Raw genomic sequence first — 7,156 nt, 5'->3', positions numbered from 1 at the left:
TCTCGTAGTTGTTTTGAGGTTCATTTTGTAATAAATATGTTTGAAAATTAAGATATTTTTTTTTGTTTTTTTCTCTTACTCTTTTTTGGATCAATTTCATCATTTTCTATTTGATAATGACTACATGAGTTTGTTTCACTTATCTTTTTAAGTAAACAAATTTCTTATGCTTTCTTAAAAGGAAATGTATCTTCAAAGAACACAATAATTCTTTATTTTATTATGGTATTAGGATAAATATCTTCAATAATTGACTTGTGTTCAAAAAATCGATATGAATTACAATTGTAATCATATCCACTGAATACAAAATCCATAGTTATAAGTCTTGTCTTGACCTTTTTAAAATCAGGTATTGCCACTTTTTTTTCTAAACAACCTCACACTTTAAGGTATTTGTAGAAAGGACTTCTACCTTTCCATAACTTATATGGTATCTTTTCTAACTTCTTATGAGATACTTTATTAAGTATATAGTTATCAGTTAAAATTGGCTCCTCCCATGAGTTTTAAGGTGCTCCTGAACTTATCAACATGACATTCATCATTTGTTTTTAGATTTTGGTTGATACATTCTATAATGTTATTTTGTTGAAGTGAATGAGGAGCGATAGTTCAATGGATAATACCATTTTAGAAACAAAAATTGCTAAAAAGAGCTTCATATTCTACACCTAAATCACTTATTATTACCTTTATTTTATTATCACGTTGATTTTCAACTTCATTCTTATAATATTTAAACATTTCAAGATCCTCATCTTTGCTTCATAGAAATTAAGTTTAACAATATCTTGTGCAATCATTTATAAAAAGTAATATAATAATTTCCCCACCTCTATTTTGCATAACTTTTAAATTACTAGTACCTGAGTGAATTAAATATAGAGCTTCACTACTTTTTTTAATTATTTAAAAATAAGTCCTTATAAATTTTGATTATTTGCAAACTCCATACTTATGGATTTTTCTTAAAAATTATAGTTCATAATAACTCAAGATTAATTAATTTTTATATAAAATTATAATTCACATGTCCTAACCTCTCATGTCACATATCACAAGACTCGAGCAAATAGAAAGAAGATGAATTATTCTTATTATTAATGTCATTATTTGTTACAATATTCATTACATTCATTTTGGAGAGGTCATTACATGCATACCCCTTACCTACAAACATCTTGCTTTTTATGAGTACAAGTTTATCACTTTTAAAGATCATCTTGTAATCATTTTTGCTTAACGATGAGTCAGGTAATCATTTTTGCTTAACATTGTTGAGGGTGAGAAAATTTCTGAAAGTCATCTTTAGTATGACCTTTCCAATACCCATTACCTTTAAGGTTGATGAATTCCTAATACACAATTGTTTATCGTCCATTTATTTGTAAGTACAAAATATCTTCTTCTTGATGAAAACATATCTTCTAACACTAGTATCAACCTATTGATGTTTAAGATTGTTGACAAAATAGCTCATCTCTCACACTTCATTTGAGTGGTTATCAACCTTAGTGACATTAGTTTAAGTAGTCATTTATTTATTAAAGTTTCCTTGTTGAGATATATTTTTGCAATTCTTAGCTAAATGTCCAATTTTATTGTAGATGAAGCATTTTCCATTGAACTTCTTGGAAATGCCCTTTCTTTCATAACAAGTTTATTCTTTTGGTTTTTATTATGGTTGTTTGTCATAATATTTGCTTTAAGGGTCATGAAAGAAGTGATGGATCTCCTTTTAGACAACTTTTTTTTTTTATATCCTTAATCTTGGAATAAAGCTTTCAACTTTCATCTTCTTACACTTAAAATGGTTTTTAAAATCTTTCTAAGATAGATGATTATTTAATTGCTCACTTGAAAGGATCAAAACCAATTGTTTAGTATGAATGTCATGCAAGATGAATTAGAAATCTTGAATTTGGCTAATTATAATTTTTGGATCAACCATCTTGAAAAAAAAAAAACATTTATCATGAACTTTTTCATACTAGCATCTTAAACTTATACTTATGATCCAAATATTTTATGGTATATTTTTTATTGTTGATTAAACTATATGCATCATATAATTAGTTCAAATATTTTAAGACATAGTTTTTGCATATGATTCCATACATCTACATATGGCATTATAGTGGGATCAAATTTATTATCTGATAGTTTTGGTGTTAATTTTCTAAGTTCAAGACAATCAAATAAAATAATAATGGATTGAACTTTTAAGGTTATTAAATATATCATATTAGAATCCTTTTTATAGTACTTGTGATTTTTTATAAAAATAGTCAAATATTTATAATTAAATTTTTTTGACTTATCGCATACAAGTAACAATTAACAAACTAGTAATAATTATCTTCTGATAATTATTCTTTTAATAATTCTCCTTCATTTAGCAACCTCCATTGAGTAATGGGTCCATCTTATAATGACCACAAGAGATTTTGGATTGTTGTAGCTATTATAGGAAGAAAAGATTCTCGACTTTTAAATCGAGCAATTCAAAGCCATCAACAGGAACCATGATCAGACTGATGGCTTTGAATTACTCGATTCAAAAGTCGAGAATAGAGGATTTACTTATTACCTGTTGAATTGAGTAAATCTAACCCATCAAGCAAGACTAATGATGCTTGGAAAACAGAGCAGAAGAAAGTTTTTGGATCCATCAGACAGTGGGTTGATGATAATGCGTTTCATCATGTATCTAAGATGCCCAAGAAATATGGATAAAATTAAGAAGTTCATACGAAAAGTGAGACTGTATGGAATAAAGCTTTTATGATGAAGTAGCTTGTGAATTTGAAATATAGAGATGGAACTTCATCTGGAGACTTGTTCTTCATCTTGAGACTTGTTCTTCATCTGGAAACTTGAATGACTTTTACGATTCGTTTAATCAAGCGAAAATCATGAAAATAGTGCTAGATCGATGATGAGCTACAAGCACTGTTACCACTGGAACTTTACAAGATAGTTGAAAGACTATGGTTATGAAACTCTGTAATTATGCTTCAAATTGTGTTTTATCGCTATCCATGGTTAAAGATAACTTGTTCATTGAAGAAAGAAAACGAAGTGAAATGATAGCAGATGATGCATTTGTTCTCGTAGCAGAGAAGAGGGGCCGGAGACAATAGAAATAAAGAAACTTAATGGACATGGTAAATCCAAAGGTAGATCTTGGTTCGGTAATAGTTTCAACTAGATGTCGGTACAATCTATGCCGTAGTTTTGCATTATTTTTTAAAAAAATATTTAGATATTGTAAGTATGTTTTGTTTTTTTTTAAAAAAAAAAATTTCATGTCTCAATTTATCATCTTAATTAGTTAAATAAGTTGATTTTATGTTAATTAAATGATAAAAAAACAATAATAGTAACCAACAAAAATTAAAAATAAAATGATCATGATAACACGAGAAATAAATCTTTTTTCTAGAATAGAGAAATGATATAGTTCAATTTTTAGTCAATTGAAAAATATAAAGACAAAATTAAGGAAAATTGATAAAAAAAAAAAAAAAAACAGCTTGAGTTGATTTGAGTTAGCATGATAGATATATAATCTAGACAATAAGGGTCAAGCCAGTTCATGTTAACCTATCAAACTTGCGTTCTAGATCATAAGATTGAGAAAACCTGATAGAAAAAAATGATGTCGACTCTCGTTAACTTTTCAAACTCGTGAAATGAATTATTAGACCATAAAACACTGTACATGAAAAAATCACGAAACTCAATCCCCAACAAATCAAATACTAAAAAATTAAATCGGGAAAACAATTAAAGCATCTCCAATAGATAAGCTAAATGGCCTCCAATGGGAGATGCTATTTCAAAGAGGCAAATTGATAAAAAGCATTTTGAATAGTATAAATATAGCTTTTTTTACTATGCATATTCCAATGAAAAAAAAACTATTTGAAAAGCCAATTCTATTAGAGTGGAATAAATAAGTGTTTTATTTTTTTTAATGATTTTGATGTTATTTTTTTTTTCACATTGCTAGATTTAATTGGCTTATTCTTTTGTCGGCTCCACTTTATTAGTTTTGGCTCTTTTGAGAGATATGTAGGAATAACATTTGTAGGAAAAAAAAAGACATTTTAGCATTTTGTTTGGCTTTCCCCTTGGAGTATGAAAAACAAGTAAGGAAAAGCCAAACCCAAAACAAAAAAAATAGTAATTAAAAGAATAAGAATCAAAATCAAATAAAAAATAAATTAGAGGCCAACTATAAATTTTTTATTAGAGGGTGAAATTGAAAAGAAAAATAACTCTAATAAAAGGATAAAAAATCAAAATAATTAAGATCAAATTGGAAAAAATAATATACTATAAATTTGGTTTGAAGGATAAAATTAAAAACCAATAAAACCTTTATAAAAGGGTCAAGAAAAAAATAGAAATCAAATGAATAAGGATAAAATTGAAAAAAATAATATATAACAAATTGGGATTGAATGATAAAATTAAAAATAAATAAAACCTTTACAAAAAGACGATAAAAAAATAGAAATCAAAAGAATAATGACCGAATTGAAAAATTAGTATTGATAAATTAAGATTAAATAAAAAAAAAAGGGTTAAAAAATTAGAAATAAAAAATAATACAATTACCCTCTACAAAACTAGAAATATCTAAAACTAAAAACTTAGTGAAAAAACCAATAAACCCCAAGATGCATGTTTTAATTTTTGTATTTAAAAGATAAAGTCGGCATTTTATTGTGTTTTAAAAACTAAAAAGACATAATCAAATCATTTTATTATACTTCAAAAATTATAAAAAATACATATATTCCCGATCAATCTTATAATAATTAATAAATACTCTAAAAAAAATTAAATTACCTCCAATTTCAAAATGGTAACTCCAAAATCAAGTGAATAGTAAAATGTGTCTGCATATACAGTGAATCTGTCTTCCTTTAAAGTCTTTTTTATTATTATTATTATCATCATCTTGTCTTGTCATTGTGAAAGAGAACGTCACATTGAGAGAAATCATAGGGCATGGAAGAAATAAAAAGAAGAATTGAAGAATTAGAAAGAAGATGACGAGAATAATTACAGCAGTAACTTTTGATTTTAACGTGTAGTGGTGCTCTCGTATGGAGAGGATAAGTGGAATGTTGGTAGTCCTGGATATTCAATGGGTTGCTGACTAACAACAGCGTATTATTCTAATTCTAGAAAAAAAAAAAAAAAAAGGAATCTTTTACTATGTACGAAACTTAAGATTTTCAGAGAGAAAGGATGAATAACAGTAGTTTCTTAATGTTTTTCCTATCAAAGGATCAAATTACTACAAATATTCTCTTTCTATAGTTTCTTAATGATTTTTTTTTTTTTGTGTGTTGATGAACATTTTTTTATATGATTTTTTTGTTGTTGTTGTTATGATAAACAGAATTATATTCAGATCGATAAATATTATTGGAAAATAAACTGCTTCATGGTATCATATTATTATTAATTTGAGAGGGTGCCCTAGCTAACCATTATTGGAGCGCAAGTATGATATTTTGCCGGAGATCTTTGGTAAAAAGTCACAAATGGAGACGACAAAGGGTCTCACATCAGCTTCGCCGCTGCCCAACACTAATAGGGACAGTGGGGACATGGTGTCTCTGTTTTCTGGTATAATCCATTGAGCATAGACACAAAATTCCAGCCACCATCGCGGTCTCTAGCTTGTCATGCCCTCTCATGCTTTCCTGTATTAACATTCAAAGCCTTCGACAAAACTTGAGTGCATGCATTACCATTTTCGTTTGGTGACTTGAGGCAGCCACATGCTCCTCCTCTCCCTCTATTTCTCGATGATTAGATTCCATTACTGACTTGTTTTCTGATGGAAGCAAGTAGCAGCCAGGTAACAGTCTTTAAATTACCACTGTTGTGTATATATTATATTATTATAATTATAGGGCGGTTTTTGGTTTTTTTAGCTTGGTAAATTACTATTTTAATCTTATAAGGATGTTATTTAGGTGTTTTTATACAAAAATAAGGTTGAAAATAGGTTTTTGACCTAAAAACCAACCTATAATTTTTCAGCAACAAATCTGGGTAAAACCATACATGTTATTTGTTTTATTTTTTTAAAAAAAAATACAAACAATAAGTCATTCATGCCTTACATAAAAAAAATTAAAGGGTCCAGAAGCGTGGGCCTAAGCTTGAGGTCCACATGTATAGGCTCTTTTTTTTTTTTTAGATCTAGATGCATTGGGCCACCCAAGCTAGCACACAAATCTAATCTTTTTTTTTTCTTTTAATTTTTTTTCCTTCCAATTACATCCTTTAGCTTTAAAAAAAAATTCCTCTATTTTCCTATCATATATTTAGCTAAAAAACATTATCAAACCCAATGAAATTCATGACTCAGGTCGCGGGTTGGATGAATTAAGCCACAAAATCTAGATTGATCCAATATGTTGTCGTCTTTTTATTTATTAATTTATTTTTAATTTCATCTTTTAATTTTTTTTGTTAAGAAAAATAGATTCTCTACTTTTGTTATCAGATATTTAGGTAAAACATAAATCTAAAAATTCAAAACTACTTGACGAGTTAATTCAAGAAATAAAATTTGATCTAATATATTATCGTCTCAATATCTTCTTTAAAATATTTTGAATTATTTGTCATTATATGTTTCGACTTGGTTTTTATAGGATTAATTGGTTCCAATTTGCTTTTTAAATGATTACTACAATCTCAAAATTTAAATTATAAATTTAACAGGTTAATTAAAGTTAAACTACATTAATTCAACACGCTGTTATGACAAAAAAAACATTTCTTAAATTCACAGTCTTGGATTTTTTTTTTTTTTTTTGTCACGTAGACTCTTTTTTTATTAAGAAAAATTTAGTCTGACATGTGATGATATATATATATATATATATTTCTTGAATTTTTTTGGCTTGCAATTTAGTCTGACAAGTCTGGCAAAAGGGCCAAATTTTGGCCGATATGATATTATATCAAACAAGTTGAACTGACAGTTGCGTCCTCCGACTCCATCATGTCCCACTGAGTTACATCCTCTTGGAAAAAGCTCTTAAAACGCCAATAAATCCGACAAGTCCACGTGGGCTTACAGGAAAACTCAAAATCCACGTCACTTTTTGTCTTG

Source organism: Populus trichocarpa, chromosome 16 (genome assembly GCF_000002775.5).
Source record: "Populus trichocarpa isolate Nisqually-1 chromosome 16, P.trichocarpa_v4.1, whole genome shotgun sequence".
NCBI lineage: Eukaryota > Viridiplantae > Streptophyta > Magnoliopsida > Malpighiales > Salicaceae > Populus > Populus trichocarpa.
This window is presented reverse-complemented; position numbering follows the sequence as displayed.